This window comes from Festucalex cinctus, chromosome 11 (assembly GCF_051991245.1).
Source record: "Festucalex cinctus isolate MCC-2025b chromosome 11, RoL_Fcin_1.0, whole genome shotgun sequence".
Classification (NCBI taxonomy): domain Eukaryota; kingdom Metazoa; phylum Chordata; class Actinopteri; order Syngnathiformes; family Syngnathidae; genus Festucalex; species Festucalex cinctus.
Genome location: NC_135421.1, coordinates 21,432,730 through 21,447,866, shown reverse-complemented (window position 1 = coordinate 21,447,866; position 15,137 = coordinate 21,432,730). Strand labels below are relative to the sequence as shown.

The window sequence follows — 15,137 nt, the reverse complement described above, 5'->3', positions numbered from 1 at the left end:
CCTGCATGGTCACTGTCTTGCTGTGATAAAGACGTTTTGGCCCCGTTATTCGATTATTTGGTTGCTCTCCTAGGTGGCCGAAAAAGAAAATGGAATAGTTTGAAAGAAACAACGACTTTATCACAAATGCTGACCTTTAATTACAAAGCCTCTGCAGTGGTCGGCCATAGCTTTTACTTAAGTTGACATTTATAAATACCACAATGTCCCCGTGAATGGCTTCCATTGGAGCCAATGTATTGTCGAGCAAGATAGCATCAATTCATTTGTCAAATACTGTAACTTGGTAGAAAGCGGGCTTGTCAGGTTGTGTGCACAAGGCGGCGCATTGCCCAACGGAGCTACGCGTGCAGAGGACAAACCTATTAGCGGAGGGTCTCTCCTATCAGTCACGCAAGTGATGAAAAGTCCAGATAAAGATGGGACTTCACCCTGCTATCCTGTTTGTGTGCCCGGGACAAGAAATCGATACAAGTGGTTTCACAGACTGCTTTACAGTCAGGGCAGCCGCTCCGCTTAAATGTTTGTCTGCTTTATTCAATGACACCTCCGCAAACTCAACAATCACCCACACAAGAGCGTTGAACAAACGTAAAACAAATGTCCACCCGTACGCTGACAGATGGAGACGGGATTGTGCGAGAAGCGTCTTTACACATTGTCAAAGCCAAATATATCACAGCCTTGATCCAAGCCGTTTTATTACAACCTTGGAGGGAATATTGTTTCTGTAGCCCGATCTTTTCTGTCCGGCCATCATCGCGGGGGTGTCGGCGTCCGCGTGGACATGCGCCAATGGAAGAGGATTTTCCCATGTGATATGCCCTAGGTCGAAAGGTTATCCTGGAAGCAGTCATGTTGTTGTATAACATGCACTGCAGGACAAAAATGGAAATATGTCTCCCCATGATAAATGATGTAAGCCAGGGGTGTTAAACATAAGGCCCTCGGGCCGGCTCAGGCCCGAAAAGGGGTTTAATCCGGCCCGCGAGATGATATTGTAAAGTAAAAAAAAAAAAATTATATATATATATATATATATATATACTAATAACGGACTAATTAACTCATTTACTCCCAATAACGTATAAATACGTTTTTTTTAATGTTCTAAGTGTCCCAAAGACGTATTTATATGTTTTTTTTTGTTTTTTTTTGTTTTTTTATGCTAGAGCATACAGAAGGCTTTGATGCAGCCTCTCAACTGCAAAGAACGGTTGCAGAAATGGTAGTTATTACACAAACGGCCAGCAGGTGGCAGCAGAGCAAAGGAGATCAAACAGGGCCATCTCGAAAAAAAAGCTCAATTACTTGCAATTTTAAATAGATTTGTGAAAACTGATGAAACTTAGCTCTCTTCAAATGCTAATTGTTGCAAAACGAAAACAGATAGAAACATACTTTTTTTTTCCTGATAAAAGAAGAGACTTTAATCTTTCTTTTGGTAGGTTGCATGCTTTTATAGCAATAGAACACAATATTCTGTGGGCCTTGCAAAATCAGTCAAAATCCAGTAAAACAGCCGGGAGCGAACGGGACTGCTTCTGTGAAAATGGCTGCGAGTGAATGAGTTAATCAGTCAGCCACAATCAAAATATATAAAATTTGTAATGTCACAAGCAGTCCTCAGATTAGCAATGCAATTTGTACGGGGGAATCGTACTAGGTGTCATTATTCTACACACAACTTAAAGTTACGGTTTGTTAAATTCTTCTTCTTCTTCTTCTTCTTCTTCTTCTTCTTCTTCTTATTATTATTATTATTATTATTTTAAATCATAGACTGACATAAACGTGGCGTTCTTTTTTTTTTTTTTTTTTTTAAGCATTTGTTCGACATTGTAAGTCAACATTATTTGTAATATTTAGGATTTATTATTATGTCTGCAGTGCATGATCGGCACTTTTTCCTATAATGCCACGGAGTGTATTCAAGCTGAAGTTAATACGGCGGTGACGTTATGGGAAGAAATGCTAGGCTTTTAGCATTTGGCTTACACTTATGTTTGAACGTAGATGCAAATACTGTTACAGCGTATTTACAAGCTATAAATGTATTAAAATCCGTCTGTCAAAAATGTTTACTTCACATTGGAAATTCCGTGCAAATTAACTCACATGCCTTTCGTCAGCACAGAAATAAAAGCTTTATTACAAGAACTATTGAATTCTTAGCGCCTTATATAGCATTAAGCATTAGGGGGGGAAAGGAGTAATTATTGGAAACCTGCATGAAACTTCAGATTATTGCTTAGCCACTGCACTTACCAAATAGCAAGTACAATCTGTATATTTCAAGGGCATTTTCCAAACACTGGTTATTTTGCGGAAAATTATTCAATGCAATTTTCTAAAGGATAATCATCTTTTGCTTCTGACAGAAGCCCTCTTTTCACAATTCAGTGTTTAAAAAAAAAAAGGAAAGCAGAAAATGGGGCCTGAGGCTGAGTCGAGCAGACAAGCACCAGCTTCACATCACTCACCTGGCTTCACAAAGGACAGAAATAGCACTAAAAGCACCCACTCTCACTTTGTTACTGTTCCTTCCTGTTCCTTACAGCCCCATCCACTTTTTTTTTTGGGAAACGCGTCGTTTCCCAAAGGGCCGTCCTCCATCACATTACAGCCAGAGGTCATTCCAAACGGTGAGATGCAGACTTTCACATCCTCCGTCACCCTTTATACCGTGCATTTGGAATGATTTAAAATAATATGCCACTAATAGAAAATGCCATTTGGAATAGGCGATCATCCATTATCCTTCCAACCTCCAGAAAAAGGTGCACCTTGCAAAATGGATATAATAGCTGACAAAATCCAAATATAAAGGAGCAATTTGGAATAATTTCACCATAACAACTTGAAGCAGCTTCAGAATCACCCTGATGGCGTGTAATTAGGGGAATAGTGTCAGTGTCATTGCTATGGCGACCCTGCATCATCATCATCATCTTTAGATGTCTCTCATATTGATGGACCAGACAGGACCCCATTAATGCTGCATAACCAATCCCATTTTAAAGTTGCAAAAAGGAGAGAGAGCATTTTTTTCAAGATGTGATGTTATAATGATGGATTGATGCTACTGTTCTATACAATCAATGAATGGTTTAGGTCCTGAACACATTAAAGCAATGTTAATTGAATATAAACTCAGTAGGGCTTTTAGGTCAGCACACTTGGATCAATTAGTGGAGGTCGAAGCAAACATGGTGAATCAGCATTTAGCTGTTATGCTGCATACAAATTGATAAGCTGCCAACAGAAGTGAAGTCAATCCAAATTGTAACTGTAAGGATTGTCTCAATGTCACTGATTTTATTTTTTTTTTTTAAGAATATATTGTCTTTCCAACGTTTTTATTTATGAAAGCTGTTTTGTTTCAGCTGCGGTTGTGTTTTAAAGTGCTGTATAAATAGGATTTGAGTTGCTGTACCCATGCTGTTATGGTGCCAATCAATTCAAATGGTAAAGACGTGGGGCTCTATTTCCTTGCCCAGCGCAGGTCTAGCGAGGCGAGATGTCTAACTCTGCGAGGGGCACTTTAGCGCGTTTGTCCATCAAACGTCTCCACTGCGACCTGGAAAAAAGTAATCTGTCTTACATACAGTATATCAAAAATAAAGTATATCAGCTTAATGCCTCCAATGGCTGGAATATATTCCACCTAAGTCGCCGCGGAGCTTTTTCATGCTGCAACAACGAGGCGCTCTAAAGTGGCCGTGCTAGTGTGAAGCCTCTGTTCATATGCTGGCTGTCAAATCAGGCTTTTCTTTCCCGATCACTCTTCTGCTTGTGTCATGCAGGAGTAATGTTTGGGTCTTGTCTTATGTCTGGGGTCACGCCTGGGTTAAGTTTGAGTTGAGTTCATGACCTCTTGAGTGTCTGTTTTGTACTGATGTAAACATCATCTAGTTTCAACTAGTTTTAGGCTATGTGATGTCAAGAATCTTTAATGCTATGTGATGTTAGGTGATATCAAGAATTTTTAATCGCGTTACTGGGTCAACAGGTCAACAGACAATCAATTCCACGTCAGTACTGGTTCCCACATGTCTAGCCTCAACCAATGAGATCGATTCACTGTCTATATAAGCTGTCTGAGAAATGGGTGTGTTGCCGGATTATCGCTCTCTGATCCTCTGTGCTTCTCCGCAGCCCGAGGGGGCTTGGCGTCTCGTGATTCTCGATGCATTCTCCTTGTTTTTTGTTTAGTCAACTTATGTGAATAAATAGTTAAAACCTTATTTGTGTCTGCGCTTTGGGATCCAACCCTTCAGCACACAGCAGCTTGAGATGCGTGCACTCACAGCCAACGATGAGGCGCTCTAATGCAGCCACATTATCAGACTATCTGAAGGGAAAGTGCATTTTTTGGATTGTAGGCGTAGCTAGTATGATCTTCTCATCACTCGGCACTAGGGGTGTCACGATTCGCCAACTCCACGATTCGATTTAAATTTCGATTTTGGGGTCACGATTCGATTTTTTTTTCGATTTTTTTTTTTTTTTTTTTTTTCCGCTCCCCCACTTTATAACACAGAGGCATATGCTTCTGTAGGCTAAGGCTAGTCTATGATCATTGGTTCTATTCATTGTACAGTAAATCTTATTTCAAAAGATCGGCTACATGTAGGTGATGCAATTTCCATATTATTTTTGTGTAAATTTATGTAATATATGATAATTGACATTAGGCAGGAATGATCAAATTCAAAGAATTTATTTACAATATAAAGTTAACCGTCTTGTTCTTACTGAAGTGTAAAATAAAAAATAAAAAAACAAAAACAAAAAGTCACAGTGGGTGCCTGCCATCTATTGACTGTTTTTGGTTACAACAGTGTGCTGTGCGTTCCTCTTAAAATAATGTGCAATGTGCAACAACAACAAAAAATATATTGTATCCAAAGTCATGGAACAAATACAGCCTGAACAAACTATATCCCAACATTTACAGTTGCTGGGCATACTGTAGCGTGGTTCAAGTACACTAATTAAATGTTTGAATCCAGCGTTTTCCAAGGCTGCAGGTCTGCTGCTATAAATAGACCTATGGATCTGGCGTTTCGCGCGAGCTGAAGTGTGTGGAAGTTTCACTGTAAATGAGGATGAAATAGTTGGTTGGACCGTTGTTTTCCCACTTCTAGTTGAATTTGATAAATCTAAATCTTTGTGATGCCTGCGTAAATGTCCCGTCATGTTTGTCGTGTTTCCCGTTGTTACGGCTGGCGGCTCGGGCCCGCCGCCGGCTCCGCTCCCCTAGTATGTATGTGTGTGTTTGTGTCGGCTGGTGCCCGTATAATGGTACTTCAGTTTGAATGCGCCAGCGCGACACTCTGATTGGAGGACTGTGCCAGCGCGACACTCCGATTGGACGACTGTGCCAGCGCGACACTCCGATTGGACGACTGTGCCAGCGCGACGCTATTGTGTATCCGTGTATTATACCCCTATTGGTTATTGTTGTTTCTCCTCCGTTCTGTCAGTTCTGTCAAATGCGGTTATTATTTGTTCACCTTCCACTTTCACTCCCTTGTCAAACCCCTGCCTGAAATTTCAATTAAAACTACTCAGATGTTAAAGTCGACCCGTGTTTATCTACTCTATATTTTCTGTTATTGTGTTACTTCCCTTCCCCTTGACGAGCCGGGCGTAACACCGTGGCCGAGTACAGTACGCGCACATAGCATATCTTGCAACTGTGGTCTTTTTATCGACAACGTGAACGTTGTCGACATAACTCACCGGGAACGCAAAATGTTTCCAAACTGGTGACGAGAGAAGCGGGAGCGGCTTGAAGCACCATTGCTGTGTCTGTCCGCGCTTGCCATCATGACTGCAGGAGAAGTCAGCTAACAAGTGCCGTTAGCTAGTAGCTGAATGGCTGCGTCTCATTTGCTTTCCTGGGAGGTGGCGGTGGCGGTGGTGGCGGCGGGCGCGGGGGGGGGGGCATCGAATCGTGTGTCCTCTCTTCTATTTCGATGCTCGAAATCGTGACGTAATTTCGATCGATTTCGATAAAAAATCGAAATCGTGACACCCTTACTCGGCACTGTTTTAGCCACGCCCCAAAAATCAGGAAAACTGAAACAGTGAAAAACAGTTTAAGGCGGTCTCATCAGTTCAGTACCACATAGTTCATGTTTTCAACATGTATAATGCATTTAGAAGCACATCTCCAAATTCACTTTACAGGATGTGTCTATATGGGTAAGCCGCTGTCAAGAAAGTACTTTTTTTGTGGGGGCATCGCTGCTTTTTTGAGTCCTTTTTGTCGGTTGGATCTTGACAGTCTGTTAGCACTGCAGCCGGTGCAATCTCGTGTTGTGACAGGGACAAGGAGGCTCCCTCACCCGGCAGGGGCCTGATTGATTGGGTAGTCGGGAAGAGCAAATGTCCTTGACAAAGAAGCAATGAAGGACAGCGGGCCGCGAATCTTTTTCGCCCTCTTCCAAGAACTTTGCGTTTTGCTGAAGTAATCCTCCCTGTTGACATCAAAGAGCCGCGGCTGACGTGGGAACGAGCTCGCCTGGAAATGCTTCTGTCAAAGTCGACAGATGCGAGTGGTCCAGATTTACAAAGTAGGGCCTCCTGCTTTGACAGAGCCTGGAAAAAAAATATATCTCATAGGAAAGTATCCAAACGTTAGGCCTTCATCGCTAATATCTGTGGAAAATGCGCACGGAGAAAATTCCGTGTACTCATTTGATAGTATGTCATTTTGTCGTGTTTATTTATTTATTTTTGACAAAAGAAATGCCCAATGTTCTGCGATGTCAAGTACACACGACGCTTAAACATTCACGCCTTTGCTTGTTAGCGCAGCTGCATGGCCGCCTTCATTATGAAGACATAACCGACGAGCAAATTCAGATGCAGCTCCCGCTCCCCTCCCAATATGAAATTCTATCAGCCACTTTGCATTCATCCATTGAGGACCTTGTTAAATATTTGCAATGTGCCAAGTCGCACAGAGGCGAAGGCATCATAGCCATTACCATTGAGGTGCGCTTCTCTTATAAATGTTAATTGCCATTCATCACACATTCTCATTACATTCCGAGGAAAAAGATGTGCTGTGGGCTCTAGTGAAAGCATCTCATTTATTTTCAGAATGGTATTAAATATCCACACACTTATAATTCATTCACATAGTCTGCATGGTCGAAATAGGAAGATTTTGTGCGATGTTGTCGGGTAATCTATAAAGGAGGTAATGAAAAATAGATAAGTGATGAAAATGTGTCTTTATTTTAAGGAATAATAATGTTGAATAGTCGTTCTTTGGGATTTACACATATTTTACTCCTAGCCACATTTTTCTCCCTTTTTATTTTCTCACTTTTTCAGCATTGAAAGACTTGCACAGTTTTACTGATTCAAAGCATTCAACATTCTAAGGCTTTCAAAAATTCTGGACAGGTGAGGGTTTTCTTTTTCCTGCATTCCCCAAATTTTCCGTTTTTTTTTCAATGAAGTGAATAGAGTGTTTCAAAAAAGAAACAGAATCCAATTGTACAGTAAATTCATAATGTCTAGTTCATTCAAAACACCTTGGTTACTATTGCCAAAATTCCAGGGAATTCTCACACTCCCCCAAATCCAAATTTCTAAAAAAAAATAAAAAAAAAAAAAGTTCTTGACCAATTCAAAGCATGCCAAACTTCAAAATGCTTATCTCATTCAAGTAATATTGTATGCAAGTGGATTGCATTTACTTGGAAAATGAAGTAAAATAAAATTTAAAAAACGTATAACTGACTAATTTATTTGGGAGTTCTGTTTTTTGCTTGTACTTTTTCTGTTTTATTGATATTTTTTTTTCTATTTTTCAGAATATTTTTTCCTGTTTTTTTGAATATTTTTACTCTCATTTAAAATCAGCATTTAACAAACATATTCCAAAAAAAAAAACAGGAAAAAAATTAGAAAAACTGAAAAAAAAATCAGAATTTTTTTTCTTCTTCCTCAAATGAATGCTATCCTATCAAAAGCCAAAAAAAAAAGAACAATGAGAAGACCTATGCAATCCATCCATCCATCCATTTATTTTCGATACTGCTTTATTCTGATCATGTTTGCAAGGTGTTTGAGACCATCCTTGCCGATTTTGGATTAGAGAAGGTGTACACTCGACCTGCTGCCAGCCAATTAGAATCACACCAACACTGAGTGTGAACTGATTGAACGTATTTGTTTGGTGCGGTATAGGTGAACTACAGATCTCTATCATGTACTTTTTCAATTCATTAAAATAAAAAGAAAAAAGATAAAAGGCACAAACCTTTCACTTCTTTATCATTAGACAGTACAGGAAAGGGAATATTTAGTGGGCGTATTTGGAGCGGAATAGCAATTTTCAAACATTGTATGAAGTAATTTGTGCTAGCTGTCTTTTTGTTTTTTTTTTCCTTCATCATCTTCAACCTTAGTGAAAAATATATTGACCCTGAATAATATCATGGAGACCAAACAATAACCTAAAAGTCAACAGCACCTAAACGGTCATATGCCAAAACGTGTGTGATCTTTAAAAAACTTAATGGTGGAAAAAAAAAAAGAAGCTTTAATTCGACATATTGCCTGATGTGTATTGCAGTCAAAACTTTGGCTCATGAATATTAACGCGGCTCCCTCTCACTTCCTTTGAAAGCAGGTGAGGAGAGCAAGGTAAGGCTAATGAGGTTCACTGCAGGAATCCACCCACGTAGCATCCACCGGCTTGACCATGTCACAGTGCGCTCGCTACATTTCTTTAATATTACAAATTACCTGTACACAAATAAAATGCTAGTAATGGTGCACCTGTGGCATCTTATTTTCATTACTTGTTGTCTTGGAAACTGTGAGTTTCAATTTAAAGCACAAAACGCAGAATTGGTATTGTTAGAAGCAGGTACAGGTTAATTGGTTTTGCAATGTGGTCCACATTCTATTACAAATATGGGAGGGAAAAGGACATATTGGGGGAGAAAATATTCCAAATAAGGATACAGATTGGTCCATGCTGTGATTAGGAATATGCTGGCTTGGACTTTGAAGGCTATTTTGAGCTGAAGCTTAAAACTTGACACAATGGACCTATACAGTACGGGTGGATCTGAGGTCTTGGGGATATGCACTCATATAAGGAAATCCCCTCAACAAAGAGACGAGGTGAGCGGCAGTTATTTAACAAGATGTCCCAGTCAGCAGAGTGGGGATTAAAATGCACTAGCGCTTATCTAGCACAAAGACTTTGACTTTAAAACGGTAGCTTCCCACAAAAACTAGGTCGGAAAAGGTCATCCCGTAGAAGCTGTTTATGTTCAACATTTCTAACCTGAGCACAAGCGGACTTTTTTTTTTTTTTGTGCTTTTCACATCTGGAACTGGTATCCATTGTGGCACAGTGAGTTCACCATTCCTAAAGTCAACAAGGCTCTTTATGACGACGTTGAAAATGATCCACATGTTGGAATTTTGAGTTTTTTTTGTTTTTTTTTTAAATGCATAAATGTCAAAGATCAGATTGATTTGCCACTATTACACTGTCTAGTCACGATTTATAGCTTGAAGTAAAGCTTGCATCATCACAGACAAATAAATCAGTTACTAAATGTGATATACATATATATATTTTTTTGGGGGGAACTTCAAAATATTGAATTCCAAATGACATGGATTCAAATGGTCTTACCCCCACAGCGGGAACCTTATTTCAAAATCCCAAAATGCTTTTCTACTGCTTAACACTTTCCACTGACACATAAGGAGAGCTCAAGCAGAAAGGATTTGCCCCATCCCAGGATTGTACCTGTTGTAAATGATAGATTCAGAGAGAGGCAAGAAAACGGAATAATAATCTCTTTGACGAAAGACATGACAAGTGACTAGACATAGAAAAGAAACCAAGCGTACAGAAAATTGGATTTTCAAGAGTGCCTTGTCTCAGGGGAAAAAAAAATGACCAGCCAGGTAGCATTAAGAGAGGCAGACTGGCTTTCATTAGCCTCGTCATTTAGCACCACTGAACCATGAAGATGGTTAAGTGATATTATGTTAACCTCCTGTTTTACATCTGGAATAGAAATTAAACGTAATTAGGTGACGATTGTACTTCCTACACAGTTTTCCACATAAATGCAGATGGACTCAAGTCATTTACTGACTGTCTGTGCCATTGTTCTCATCTAAGGACCCTCAAGTCTGCCATTTTACCAATCATTGACAGACCACAGACATCAGCCAGTTGGTACAAAATGTTGAATTTAAATGTGAAGCCATCAAAGAGGAAACTGCGTCTCAGTACTATTATGGGCCTGACAAAAATTAAGTGATGAATTTCTCTATGCTGTTGGATAATCGTCCCATTATTTTTCCCAGCAGATAGCCGCAGTCAGTGTGCGATAGTAACAGGCTGAATAGGGTCACAAAAGGAGCTTTCTTGGGGTGCGTTTGGAAATTTATTCTGACACCCGAGTACCACTCTGAGAATGCGTTTTCAGAGAGGCGAAACACACCTAATGTAATCGACTAATCAGCAGCTACTGCTTCAAATGTTTCCATCTGTACTGCCTGACACTCTGGTTGCACCGTTTCCAAAGTTGGAAGTGCTCTGGCACTCCTTTTTTGTGGCACTCTGACGGCATATTTGAACAACGCTCTTGAGTTTCCGAACGGTTGGCTCGGAGTGTATTTACAAACCTCGGTAAAGTACACTATAGACCCTCACAGCTGACGTCACTGCTTAGCTCTGGGTAGGGCAAACATCCCATAACAAATGAATGTAGAGCGCTTGATTTTCGGCGAACGTTTTCGTTAAAAGGTGGGAAGTATGTCAAGTGTCACAGAAAACGTCCCGAGTAGGACACTACATTACTGCGACTCATTGAAACCAGTCGTTTGGAGCCGCTAGGTACAAAAAAATTGAGTTTGTTGGAGGGCAAAGTGGAAGTGGAAGCTTAAGGTATGATGTTTTTGGTTGAAACAGTATGTCGATCACTACTTTCATGGTGTAAATTGTCATTTATTAAATCGTTTGTGTCCGGATATACTTGTCTTACTGTATATCGAAGTCTTCAAGCTATCTTAGCTTGCTAGCTGCTAACAAACAGACCACCCGTTTACTACACATTCCTCAGCAGAAATTAAGCCCGAGTTCAAGTGTTAAATCATTAACCTTTTGTTCAAAATTACTTGAATACTTATGCAAAAAAAAAAAAAGGATGAACGATTATTTCACTAAATATGGCACATTCATCACGTCTGCCTCAAATTTACAATCAGAGGTTAATGACCAGACCAACTGTATATGAAAAAGAGAAAAACTACCTGATATAAAATGATCTGAGCATATCCTTGTACTTTTTGTGGGTGCAAAGCAGTTGCGTCGTAGTTTCGCTCGCAGTCGCGCTAGCCACCGTGCTCGTCTTTCACTCCTCACTGTCTTCCGCCTGGTTTAGAATCACTGCCGGCAGCCGAAAGAATGATCTCATCTCTCTTTGAGCCATTAGAGCATCCGTCGGCCGCGCACAAGTTCACCATAGCATTGGTCCCTGATTTATCAACTCTTTCACCAATTTCCTAGCTCACACTGATTGTTTTCTAATTCACTCGCATTGACGCCCTGCACCACAAGGGGCGCACTCCAATGTGACGTTACACTGGAAGGGTCTATTTATTTTATGGAAGAGGCGGGCATTCTGTCATTACTGACAGACTGCCTGTTCGTCAATGCCTATTTTGCTGATAAATGAAGAGAAACTCTTAAAAATGACGGACTAAGCAGTAAGCACAGATGGAAGTGCTGACTGACGCCCATTTTGTTGACGCTTGACAAATGACGGACTGACGGAATGCCCAACTCTGTCGGCCCTAAAAACAGTGGTGACGAAGCGATGATGGAAGTGTGGTCAAAATAAAATGACAGACTGATGATTACAGTTTGGTTCAGCTTGAAAAAAAAAATGACAAAGACAGAAGGGTTCTTCCCATGCGTATCACATGACTCTGCTTCTCTTTCTTTTCATATTGAATCACACTCTTGAATGTGACCTCACAATCCCTCGGATAGCAGGTACAGCGAAAATCATCATTTTCAGAGCTTCTGGCTCTTTTCTCCCCCTAAATTTCTGTCCCGCTGATGACTGCGATGATTAGAGAGGTCTGGAGAGGCAGATGGGCCGACATGACCACTGCTGGTCTCCTCTGACTCCCTCCCAATACTCTGATCAGGGCCAGTCCAGGTGACACAAACCCATAACACTTTGCCGCGAAGGTCAGGCTTGTGTGGATTTGATAGACTCACAGCAGGAACACAGTTGACGAACAGTGTTACAGCAGGCGGATGCAGCGCAATGGGGGCAATCGACGTTCGAATCCACTCTCAATTCTCTGGCTAATTAATTGTAATTATCCAGCACAACAGGAAGTACCTGAGTAATAAATGGGCACGGAGACAGCTAAATGGGGGTGAAGCCAAAAACCGCTATAAAAGGTTACACACTATTCTATATTGCTTGGAGCTTATTAGCGCTGCAGTCTGTCAAAAAATGACCTTTACAGGATAAACTCCTCACAAGCAGATATCTGGAGAACAAAAGATGATCTAAACATGTGTCTCTTCACACATGTTCACCGGTTTTGTCCTCCTCCTACTCTCATCCGATGTGTCCATGTTGAAGCCATGCCTTGTCGTGCCATTCAGAACAAGCAAGGAACTATATTTGGTAACTGACGTGGGTGTCGGGGGGCAAAAACACCATCTCACTATGAGGTAGTAATAATAAACGTAAAATAGGACTTGCTTTCCAGTATGTCAATTAGTGCCCATATTGTGCTAAATAAAATCTCCAATGTATTCAATTATTTATCATTAATATAAATCAGATGGACGTCCACTATAACTTTACTAAAAGCAAATGTTTGGTTATCAGCTTCTGAGCACTTATTTAAATTCCTTATACTTCTCAGTGCAGCCATCACGTTCATCTGGATTAACAGTTAACAGATTGGAAAATGTTATGTCGCATTATTTATGCTTTCAGTGTTTAGAATTAAGCTGTGGGTAAATGTCAACAATGGCAGAGTACACATTGTCATTTAAGCCATGCAGCCTGGAAGTTCTGTTTCAATGCCATCTATCTAGCCATCCATCCAGCTAGCTAGCTAAAAAGACATTTCTACATTCCTATGCACAAGCATCGCCAAAAAAGTTTAAATGACTTCAGAATGTAACAAGTCTATAAATTATGCTAGCTACTAGCTAGATAGGCAGTGATCTAATAGGCTTAATTGGCTTCACTATGAAACGTCTCAATTACGCTAGCGAGCTAGTCAGCTAAATATCTTTAAAAAAAAAAAAAAAAAAAAAAAAAAAGACATTGTTCTACATTCCTACACAAGCATTGCTAAATAAGTTTAAATGACTTCACAATGAAGCAAGTCTAAATTATGTTAGCTACTAGCTAGCTAGCCAGTGATCTAATAAGCTTAAATGACTTCACTATGAAACGTCTCAATTACGAGTTAGCTATCTAAATATCTTTAAAAAAAAAAAAAAAAAAAAAAAAAAAAAGAAGACATTGTTCTACATTCCTACACAAGCATTGCTAAATAAGTTTAAATGACTTCAGAATGTAGCAAGTCTAAATTATGCTAGCTAGCTATCTAGCCAGTGATCTAATAAGCTTAAATGACTTGACTATGAAACGTCTCGAATACGCTAGCTAGCTAGTTAGCTATCTAAATATCTTTTAAAACAGAAAATACATTTTTCTGCATTCCTACACAAGCATGGCTAAATTAGCTTAGATGACTTCAGTTTGTAACAAGCCTAAATGATGCTTATCACTCCCATTGATATCAAACACGTACTGTGACCCCACCCATGCAATCAGTTGCAGCGTTTATTCATTTCTCCTCTGAATAGACGTGCCTTCATATCAAAAGCAGCTATCTAAACTAGAAACAACCCGAGGCCGAGGCCAACTCTTTGATGCCGTAGCTTAATAAAGTTAATGCTCCTTCAATGGGCCGCCATGTTCGTGTTGGCAATAATGCCCCGAGGGAGCTTTAAGTAATAGCACAGCAATATGTTGACTCTTTTAAGCAAATCCGGATCAGGGTAAACAACTTTGTATTGTGCTGAGACTCCCAAAGGACATTCGAGACGGGCTACTTTTCAGCATGCAATATTTAACAGAACTGCTGTAAAACATGCTGTTTTCTAATCAGAGCTTTATTCCTGCACTGATATATACAGATTTGGATGATATATAAGGAGGCCCTGTGTGTAATGTTGCGTTATTGCTATCCTCAATTTAACTTGGATTTTTTTTCTCCCTTAGTGTTTACCCCAGCAGTAGCCTTTCGTGTTGATTCATATTTCCTATGGTTATGTACTTTTTAGAGTTAAGAGTAATCCATCTCACACACACACACTTTTGAACACAAGCCTTTTATTTCTTTTTAGGGTTTGGATTATGCCGAACTGGTTTGAATATATCTTTTGGTTCTTCACAACATCGGGAAAGTTGCACTTTGCAAATGGATGTGCACTCACCGATCAATCAAATCGTCCGTCTATTTTCTGTACTGCTTATCTTTACTAATATCAGTCTTCAATCAATTACTTGAAGTACTTTTAACCAAGTTGAACACAATTTACAAATATATTCTCACCCACGAAAACACATTTTGCACTATGATGCACTTGTGTTGCATAATGCTAAGCATGGAAAGCAAAAGTAAAAATTAATTAGAGCATAAGTGTCAATACATCGACTAAAATATTAATAGTCAATAATAAAATAAAATAAATAAATAAGTTTAAAAATGAGAGGGCAACATATTTAAAACTGCACAGAGGCGGGTTAAACTGGATGTTGGTAATTTTGCAATGAGCACAGGCCGGCATATCTGTGAGATTTGCACTGCTGTGGAAGTGCTCACAGCTGACTTCAATCGTGGCCAATGAATGAATGCTAAATTAAAATGAATCCGATTAGTCGATGAATTGATTCACTATTTGATAGTGGCAGCACTACATAAGATGTGCGATTATTTCCAACATGAGATCTTTTTCTCCATTTAATAACTTAATAACTTGTAATTAACTGAAGGCCCACAATCTTTGCTGCATAGAACTAAAT

At 39.7% G+C, this 15,137-nt stretch overlaps 1 protein-coding gene across 3 annotated transcripts in view; it reads left to right on the top strand.

Moving 5' to 3' along the window:
* Positions 1-15,137, top strand: part of asic4a (acid-sensing (proton-gated) ion channel family member 4a) — a 180,246-nt gene that overhangs the window by 59,993 nt on the left and 105,116 nt on the right. The window lies entirely within an intron of this gene.